Source organism: Glandiceps talaboti, chromosome 19 (assembly GCF_964340395.1).
Source record: "Glandiceps talaboti chromosome 19, keGlaTala1.1, whole genome shotgun sequence".
Taxonomy (NCBI): Eukaryota; Metazoa; Hemichordata; class Enteropneusta; family Spengelidae; genus Glandiceps; species Glandiceps talaboti.
In genome coordinates, this window is record NC_135567.1 from 499,644 (window position 1) to 510,750 (window position 11,107).

The following is an 11,107-nucleotide window of genomic DNA, read 5'->3' on the forward strand; positions in this document are numbered from 1 at the left end:
GATACGATCCAATATGGCCGCCTAGCAGCCATTTTGTTTGCAAATTTTCCCTGTCCAAAGCCATAACTCAGACATGCTTGAACAGATCTCATTCAAAGTTGGTATTACGATAGTGTTCTATGACATACATGTGCATATTCATTGTTGTCGTGATACGATCTAATGTGACCCCCTAGCAGCCATTTTGTTTGTGAATTTTCCATGTCCAAAGCCATAACTCAGACATGCTTGAACAGGTTCCACCCCCCCCCCCAATACCCGACCCATCCTTTATTGTTGAATGGTTTATTCCATCACGTTATCTAGAAGAGTAGGCATGTCCCATGTCCAACAAGGAGACACAACATGAGTAGGCATGTTCCATGTCCAACGAGCAGACACAACATATCTAAGTCTGTTTGATTTAGGTTCACATAAGTGTTGTTGCGTGATCAGAGTAGTGTCTAGTGATATCACGAAAATGACAACATAAACTGCCAGTTCCTTAAAACCCAATCATAGCGGGAACTATGTCATTCTCAATGACTTGTATATTATAGTATTACTTTTGATTGTGGAATAACTGGATACTTTCTATCAAAAATAGTTTAAGGTTTTATTATCAACTGATGATTGTCGCCATCCTGAGTTAAAATGTCCCCATTTTGTTGCAGCCTATGGGATATTGACTCCACTAGCTTTAAACCTTGGCAGAACACTGACATTTATTTTTCTTTCTTTCTTTCAGATTATGCACAGATATGTTGTATGAACAGGTTTTAATGTGTGACTGAAAAGCCATCACTCTATGGCTAATAAAGCCTTCCTCGAGGACACCCTCAATGTGGAGAGGAGCTGATGACTATATAATCTGATGTAAGCTGCTACTTCCCAGGATGGACTACACATATGAAGAGCGTGTATATGGGAGACAAGATAACGCAAACTCCATGTATGTGTATACTCGGCCATTTTGAGATGACAAACAACAGGCCTGTAAGAAACGGTCACAGTGGCCATGTAAGACATGATGAAAAAAAGGCTACTATTTTGAAATGTACACAGTGGCAAATGTAAATTGAAATAAAAAAAAGGTCACCTGTGTAAAATGAGCACAGTGGTGAAATAAAATGACATGTAAAAAGCATGCCACCAGTCCGAAACATGAAAAGTGGCAGGTAAGAGGACATGTAAATAAACAAGACACTGATGTGAAATGGACATAGTGTCAACATTAAAAAGAGGCAGAGGTGCAAAACAGACACCAAGGTAATAAAAAAGGACAGTAAAAATCAGTCTAGGTGCAAAACTGGCACACTAGTGTATGGACACAAAATGAAACGGCTCACTGTGCGAAACAATAAAAGTGGCACGTGAGAGGACATGTTAAAAACAGAGACAGTGGCATTATAAAAGGACATTAAAAAATAGTCTACAGTGCGAAATTTGCACACTAGTGTGGACACAAAATGAAATGGGCCACAGTGCGAAACAATAAAAGTGGCACGTTAGAGGACATGTTGAAAACACAGACAGTGGCATTATAAAAGGACATCAAAAAAATAGTCTACAGTGCGAAACTTGCACACGAGTGTGGACACAAAATGAAACGGGCCACAGTGCGAAAAGATGAGTGGCACGTGAGAGGACAAGTTGAAAACAGAGGCAGTGGCATTATAAAAGGACATTAAAAAATAGTCTACAGTGCGAAACTTGCACACTAGTGTGGACAGAAAAAGGAAATGGGCCACAGTGCGAAGCGATTAGTGGCACGTGAGAGGCCATGTTGAAAACAGAGACAGTGGCGTTATAAAAGGACATTAAAAAATAGTCTACAGTGCAAAACTTGTACACTAGTGTGGACACAAAATGAAACGGGCCACAGTGCGAAACGATGAGTGGCACGTGAGAGGACAAGTTGAAAACAGAGACAGTAGCATTATAAAAGGACATCAAAAAATAGTCTACAGTGCGAAACTTGCACACGAGTGTGGACACAAAATGAAACGGGCCACAGTGCGAAAAGATGAGTGGCACGTGAGAGGACATGTTGAAAACAGAGACAGTGGCATTATAAAAGGACATTAAAAAACAGTCTACAGTGCGAAATTTGCACACTAGTGTGGACACAAAATGAAACGGGCCACAGTGCGAAACAATAAAAGTGGCACCTGATAGGACATGTTGAAAACAGAGACAGTGGCGTTATAAAAGTACATTAAAAAATAGTCTACAGTGCGAAACTTGCACACTAGTGTGGACAGAAAAAGGAAATGGGCCACAGTGCGAAGCGATTAGTGGCACGTGAGAGGCCATGTTGAAAACAGAGACAGTGGCGTTATAAAAGGACATTAAAAAATAGTCTACAGTGCGAAACTTGTACACTAGTGTGGACACAAAATGAAACGGGTCACAAGAGTGGCACGTGAGAGGACATGTTGAAAACAGAGACAGTGGCATTGTAAAAGGACATTAAAAAATAGTCTACAGTGCGAAATTTGCACACTAGTGTGGACACAAAATGAAACGGGCCACAGTGCGAAACAATAAAAGTGGCACCTGATAGGACATGTTGAAAACAGAGACAGTGGCGTTATAAAAGGACATTAAAAAATAGTCTACAGTGCGAAATTTGCACACTAGTGTGGACACAAAATGAAATGGGCCACAGTGCGAAACAATAAAAGTGGCACCTGATAGGACAAGTTGAAAACAGAGACAGTGGCATTATAAAAGGACATTAAAAAATAGTCTACAGTGCGAAACTTGCACACTAGTGTGGACACAAAATGAAATGGGCCACAGTGCGAAAAGATGAGTGGCACGTGAGAGGACATGTTGAAAACAGAGACAGTGGCATTATAAAAAGACATTAAAAAACAGTCTACAGTGCGAAATTTGCACACTAGTGTGGACACAAAATGAAACGGGCCACAGTGCGAAACAATAAAAGTGGCACCTGATAGGACATGTTGAAAACAGAGACAGTGGCGTTATAAAAGGACATTAAAAAATAGTCTACAGTGCGAAACTTGTACACTAGTGTGGACACAAAATGAAACGGGTCACAAGAGTGGCACGTGAGAGGACATGTTGAAAACAGAGACAGTGGCATTGTAAAAGGACATTAAAAAATAGTCTACAGTGCGAAATTTGCACACTAGTGTGGACACAAAATGAAACGGGCCACAGTGCGAAACAATAAAAGTGGCACCTGATAGGACATGTTGAAAACAGAGACAGTGGCATTATAAAAGGACATTAAAAAATAGTCTACAGTGCGAAATTTGCACACTAGTGTGGACACAAAATGAAATGGGCCACAGTGCGAAACAATAAAAGTGGCACGTTAGAGGACATGTTGAAAACACAGACAGTGGCATTATAAAAGGACATCAAAAAAATAGTCTACAGTGCGAAACTTGCACACGAGTGTGGACACAAAATGAAACGGGCCACAGTGCGAAAAGATGAGTGGCACGTGAGAGGACAAGTTGAAAACAGAGGCAGTGGCATTATAAAAGGACATTAAAAAATAGTCTACAGTGCGAAACTTGCACGCTAGTGTGGACAGAAAAAGGAAATGGGCCACAGTGCGAAGCGATTAGTGGCACGTGAGAGGCCATGTTGAAAACAGAGACAGTGGCGTTATAAAAGGACATTAAAAAATAGTCTACAGTGCGAAACTTGTACACTAGTGTGGACACAAAATGAAACGGGCCACAGTGCGAAACGATGAGTGGCACGTGAGAGGCCATGTTGAAAACAGAGACAGTAGCATTATAAAAGGACATCAAAAAATAGTCTACAGTGCGAAACTTGCACACGAGTGTGGACACAAAATGAAACGGGCCACAGTGCGAAAAGATGAGTGGCACGTGAGAGGACATGTTGAAAACAGAGACAGTGGCATTATAAAAGGACATTAAAAAACAGTCTACAGTGCGAAATTTGCACACTAGTGTGGACACAAAATGAAACGGGCCACAGTGCGAAACAATAAAAGTGGCACCTGATAGGACATGTTGAAAAGAGAGACAGTGGCGTTATAAAAGTACATTAAAAAATAGTCTACAGTGCGAAACTTGCACACTAGTGTGGACAGAAAAAGGAAATGGGCCACAGTGCGAAGCGATTAGTGGCACGTGAGAGGCCATGTTGAAAACAGAGACAGTGGCGTTATAAAAGGACATTAAAAAATAGTCTACAGTGCGAAACTTGTACACTAGTGTGGACACAAAATGAAACGGGTCACAAGAGTGGCACGTGAGAGGACATGTTGAAAACAGAGACAGTGGCATTGTAAAAGGACATTAAAAAATAGTCTACAGTGCGAAATTTGCACACTAGTGTGGACACAAAATGAAACGGGCCACAGTGCGAAACAATAAAAGTGGCACCTGATAGGACATGTTGAAAACAGACAGTGGCGTTATAAAAGGACATTAAAAAATAGTCTACAGTGCGAAATTTGCACACTAGTGTGGACACAAAATGAAATGGGCCACAGTGCGAAACAATAAAAGTGGCACCTGATAGGACAAGTTGAAAACAGAGACAGTGGCATTATAAAAGGACATTAAAAAATAGTCTACAGTGCGAAACTTGCACACTAGTGTGGACACAAAATGAAATGGGCCACAGTGCGAAAAGATGAGTGGCACGTGAGAGGACATGTTGAAAACAGAGGCAGTGGCATTATAAAAGGACATTAAAAAATAGTCTACAGTGCGAAACTTGCACACTAGTGTGGACAGAAAAAGGAAATGGGCCACAGTGCGAAGCGATTAGTGGCACGTGAGAGGCCATGTTGAAAACAGAGACAGTGGCGTTATAAAAGGACATTAAAAAATAGTCTACAGTGCGAAACTTGTACACTAGTGTGGACACAAAATGAAACGGGTCACAAGAGTGGCACGTGAGAGGACATGTTGAAAACAGAGACAGTGGCATTATAAAAGGACATTAAAAAATAGTCTACAGTGCGAAATTTGCACACTAGTGTGGACACAAAATGAAACGGGCCACAGTGCGAAACAATAAAAGTGGCACCTGATAGGACATGTTGAAAACAGAGACAGTGGCGTTATAAAAGTACATTAAAAAATAGTCTACAGTGCGAAACTTGCACACTAGTGTGGACAGAAAAAGGAAATGGGCCACAGTGCGAAGCGATTAGTGGCACGTGAGAGGCCATGTTGAAAACAGAGACAGTGGCGTTATAAAAGGACATTAAAAAATAGTCTACAGTGCGAAACTTGTACACTAGTGTGGACACAAAATGAAACGGGTCACAAGAGTGGCACGTGAGAGGACATGTTGAAAACAGAGACAGTGGCATTGTAAAAGGACATTAAAAAATAGTCTACAGTGCGAAATTTGCACACTAGTGTGGACACAAAATGAAACGGGCCACAGTGCGAAACAATAAAAGTGGCACCTGATAGGACATGTTGAAAACAGAGACAGTGGCGTTATAAAAGGACATTAAAAAATAGTCTACAGTGCGAAACTTGCACACTAGTGTGGACACAAAATGAAACGGGCCACAGTGCGAAACGATGAGTGGCACGTGAGAGGACATGTTGAAAACAGAGGCAGTGGCATTATAAGAGGACATTAAAAAATAGTCTACAGTGCGAAATTTGCACACTAGTGTGGACACAAAATGAAACGGGCCAGAGTGCGAAACAATAAAAGTGGCACCTGATAGGACATGTTGAAAACAGAGACAGTGGCGTTATAAAAGGACATTAAAAAATAGTCTACAGTGCGAAACTTGCACACTAGTGTGGACATGAAATGAAATGGGCCACAGTGCGAAGAGATTAGTGGCACGTGAGAGGCCATGTTGAAAACAGAGACAGTGGCGTTATAAAAGGACATTAAAAAATAGTCTACAGTGCGAAACTTGTACACTAGTGTGGACACAAAATGAAACGGGCCACAGTGCGAAACGATGAGTGGCACGTGAGAGGACATGTTGAAAACAGAGACAGTAGCATTATAAAAGGACATCAAAAAATAGTCTACAGTGCGAAACTTGCACACGAGTGTGGACACAAAATGAAACGGGCCACAGTGCGAAACAATAAAAGTGGCACCTGATAGGACATGTTGAAAACAGAGACAGTGGCATTATAAAAGGACATTAAAAAATAGTCTACAGTGCGAAACTTGCACACTAGTGTGGACACAAAATGAAATGGGCCACAGTGCGAAACAATAAAAGTGGCACGTGAGAGGACATGTTGAAAACAGAGACAGTGGCATTATAAAAGGACATTAAAAAATAGTCTACAGTGCGAAACTTGCACACTAGTGTGGACACAAAATGAAATGGGCCACAGTGCGAAGCGATTAGTGGCACGTTAGAGGACATGTTGAAAACACAGACAGTGGCGTTATAAAAGGACATTAAAAAATAGTCTACAGTGCGAAACTTGTACACTAGTGTGGACACAAAATGAAACGGGCCACAGTGCGAAACAATAAAAGTGGCACCTGATAGGACATGTTGAAAACAGACAGTGGCGTTATAAAAGGACATTAAAAAATAGTCTACAGTGCGAAACTTGCACACGAGTGTGGACACGAAATGAAACGGGCCACAGTGCGAAAAAATAAAAGTGGCACGTGAGAGGACAAGTTGAAAACAGAGACAGTGGCATTATAAAAGGACATTAAAAAATAGTCTACAGTGCGAAACTTGCACACTAGTGTGGACACAAAATGAAATGGGCCACAGTGCGAAGCGATTAGTGGCACGTGAGAGGACATGTTGAAAACAGAGACAGTGGCGTTATAAAAGGACATTAAAAAATAGTCTACAGTGCGAAACTTGCACACTAGTGTGGACACAAAATGAAATGGGCCATAGTGCGAAACGATGAGTGGCACGTGAGAGGACAAGTTGAAAACAGAGACATTAGCATTATAAAAGGACATCAAAAAATAGTCTACAGTGCGAAACTTGCACACTAGTGTGGACATGAAATGAAACAGTGCGAAACAATAAAAGTGGCACGTGAGAGGCCATGTTGAAAACAGAGACAGTGGCATTATAAAAGGACATTAAAAAATAGTCTACAGTGCGAAACTTGCACACTAGTGTGGACACAAAATGAAATGGGCCACAGTGCGAAGCGATTAGTGGCACGTGAGAGGACATGTTGAAAACAGAGACAGTGGCGTTATAAAAGGACATTAAAAAATAGTCTACAGTGCGAAACTTGCACACTAGTGTGGACACAAAATGAAATGGGCCATAGTGCGAAACGATGAGTGGCACGTGAGAGGACAAGTTGAAAACAGAGACATTAGCATTATAAAAGGACATCAAAAAATAGTCTACAGTGCGAAACTTGCACACTAGTGTGGACATGAAATGAAACAGTGCGAAACAATAAAAGTGGCACGTGAGAGGCCATGTTGAAAACAGAGACAGTGGCATTATAAAAGGACATTAAAAAATAGTCTACAGTGCGAAACTTGCACACTAGTGTGGACACAAAATGAAATGGGCCATAGTGCCAAAGGATGAGTGGCACGTGAGAGGACACGTTGAAAACAGAGACAGTGGCAATATAAAAGGACATTAAAAAATTGGTCTATAGTGCGAAACTGGCACACTTGTGTGGATACAAAATGAAACCGGCCACAGTGCGAAATAGTAAAAGTGGCACGTGAGAGGACATGTTGAAAACAGACAGTGCAGTGGTGATATAAAAGGACATTAAAAAACGGTCTATAGTGCGAAACACGCAATGTGGTGATGTAAAATGATATGTAAATAAACAGGACACTGATATACTACAACGGATATAGTGTCAACGTTAAAAAACAGAACAAGAACACTGGACAAAGGAGAAGTGACATAAAGGACACAATAAATGATGTGTGAGCAAAACAAATACATATAGAAGATTCACAGCAACCTGTAAAGAAGGAAGTGAAGTAGTGATACATACAGGACACATTATAATACATTGTGTGAAAAGAAAAATATCAAGGTGATTGAAAGGACAAGAAGAACCAGCCTACTGGGTTACAACCTGTTTGAACTAAAGATAAAATGAAGAGTCGCAACATGGAAGTGTAACTCATGTTACCCCTAGATATATGTTATGAGGATATCTCCTAGATGACAACAAAGGATACCACTACTTTGATAATGGTAGTAAACTGTGATAACTATTAAAAGTATATCACATGTACCAGACTACTGTCATAACTGCAGAAGACATCTCTCGGAATTGAAGTTCACCAAGTCAGTTATCATACACTGGCGAGAAGAGGAATACTGGACTGAAGATTGGACATCCACCAAATCGTGATAATCAGATGGTCATTGGCCAAGCAGTGAGTACACGCTTTGGTCAATGGCTGTCATCAGCATATGTAACCTGCAGATTACCACGTGTGCACAATTGCGTATAGTTTGTAAACTGATCAAACACATGGTGTTACGTGGTTGCAAACTGTTAAAACCTTGCTGGTTCACAGAAATCTTTATCTGTTCTACATGTAAATATGTCTTGCTATAGTGGTCAGTTATAAACTGCAAGCCACTATGCAAGCTATTTTCGATGAACAGATGCAGCACAGCGAATCTGGTTATCTGCAGACTTAAAAACAAGGTAAAGCAATGACTTTACACGTTAATACCCATATAAATCTCTTTTTCTCTTTTTTTTTTCTACACAGATAACAATGAAGAAGGACTCTACTGCTGACAGATTTAAAGAAGAAGAATATCAAAGGCAAGTACCTATATAATTCTGTTCATTTTTTAATAATGTTTCTTTCATGTTTTTCAGATCACTAGAAAAGCTGATGAAGTTATCAGAAGATGAAGCATATAAGTAAGTTTCAAATCTTTGAGTCCTTTCAAATTTTATGTTTTTGTCAGCCATGAAAAAATGTTGTCTCAGTAGATATTTTATTGAGGCTTGCGTAAAAATGATGGTTACATTCAGGTCTTTCTCACGCAAGACAAATTTGCAGAGATGGTTAAATACGAGACAAAATGTAACATGAAGAACAGAAGAACGTCCAGATTTGGCACAACAAATCGACTAGCGATAACGATGAATCTGAAAATAAACAGAAAACTGTCTTGATAAGAGTGAAAAGTACAAAATTTTAAGGATACAAGAGGAAATTGCTGACAATTAGTGTAGCAAGTGTAGGACAGCCGTCAACGGCCAAGCCACTACGATTGTTATATATGCACGCACAATGGGTCACAATTTTGAAAACATCCAAAATCAACAAAAAGTAGTGACAATTTATACACATTATAAAGTGGGGTATTCGGGAGATCACTGCAGAACCATAAAATTTGTGACGATAATTAATAGAAAAGTGACAAAAGCATACATAAAAACACAATTTTGTGTTAAAATGACCGAGGTGAAAAACCCGGAAATATAGATATCGATAACATTGACTTGTCGAGTACCAAAATTTGTGTTTGTTTTAGACACACTATAAAAACTGAAGACTTGATTACCATGTTGCATAACACTCGTAATGGTCATTTAAAAAAAATAGTGATCGTCTGAACGAAAGACTAATGACGCAAATGGTAAGAAAACGGATAAAAGCATGAGGTACTCATCAACGTATGCGCTATCGCAAAATGGTCACATGGGTGTCATGTGAGACCCTTCCGGCCTCCTCTGTGTGTATATATGTATAATTATGTATAAGAGGTATGTATCTATTTATTATTTCTTTTCAGTTTATTTGATAATGTGTTTGTCGTATTTTTCAGATCACACCCAGGAACGATGAAGAAAGCTAGCTTAGAATGTTATTAAAAGAAGAGGACAAGTAAGTTTCTTATTTTGCAATCTTGATATTCTAATCACTCCTAAAATGAATCATTACCGGGTAGTCTCTCAAAGGGGGACAATTAGAATGCCGAATGGGATCCATTCACCTTTTCTGTCTGTGCGTAATACATCATAGAAATGCCGTATCCAATTTCTTTCAAACCTGGCACAAAGGTGACATGTCAACTGGGACATTTACAAAGTTGACCAAAGAGGTCGGTTATTGAATGCAGCCATTTTCTGCATATTATAAGTATCTATTTCTTGCCACTAATTTCTTCTAAATCATGTCGAGTTCGGTCACACAAAAGTCAAGTATTTGAGGGAGTCTGGACCTTCCATGAAGTCTTGCTAGGATTTTTTAGTTTGAACAGGCAAGCAGAACAGTTTGCAACTGGTGACCACTTAGTTCTAGCTTAGTAGATGCACTCCCCTAGTTCAATTAAATTTGGTACATACATCAAACATAATTAATTGTATATGTTCTGTTGCATTCAAAGAATTATTGTGTGTAGGAACAAAAATCTAAAGACTTTGCCCTTATGGAAGGCATTCAGTTTATAGGTTCTTGGTGTTCAATTCAGTTCATATTAATTATGTTTTCTTTGTTTACAGATCTTACCCATGAAGAACTTATATGACCAGAATTGAAGAGGATTATGCTATAGAAGAAAGTTATCCAACAAGAAGAAGACATAAGTAAGTGTCAAATGTTGCAGTCTCTTCAAAGTTAGTTTTAATAACCCTGCCACCTTGATCTTGATGCCTATGGTCAAAGAGAAAAAGCTAAAATTATTCAAAGTGTGGATGTACACCTCTGACATTCATGGGCCATCCAGCTATAATAATGTTTTGTATGTTTTCAGGTCACATCCGTGAAGAATATGACCAGAAGTGAAGAATAATGTTTTAAGCAGAGAGCTATCAAACAAGAAGCCGATGTAGGTATGTTTCTAATTGTGCAATATCATCAAAGTTTGTTTTAATAACCCAGACCCTTGATCTTTATCACAATGTCTAAAATCAAATTGCCCAAATTATAAAGTGTGTGTGTGTGTGTGTGGTAGGGGGGGGGGGGTACATCTCTGAGATCCATGGGCCACTAACAACCACATCTAGCACAAATGTTGTATACAGTAGTACACATATGCATGTAATTATGTTTGATGACCTTTACAATATGAGCCAAATGGCAGCCGTATTTGTTGTTGAAATCAGAATATTGACCTGATAGAGGGAATGTTAGGTTTTTGACCAAGACTTGTTAATAATGTGTTTCCTTGTTTTTA

The 11,107-nt window shown here is 39.5% G+C and overlaps 1 long non-coding RNA gene across 1 annotated transcript; it reads left to right on the forward strand.

Annotated features, from left to right (window-relative positions):
- Positions 1-9,787: 9,787 nt before the first annotated feature.
- On the forward strand, positions 9,788-10,758 carry LOC144449915 (uncharacterized). The gene is made up of 3 exons (XR_013482192.1): positions 9,788-9,816; positions 10,434-10,517; positions 10,685-10,758. It is a non-coding gene; the product is annotated as an uncharacterized LOC144449915 (long non-coding RNA).
- The last annotated feature ends 349 nt before the right edge of the window (positions 10,759-11,107 follow it).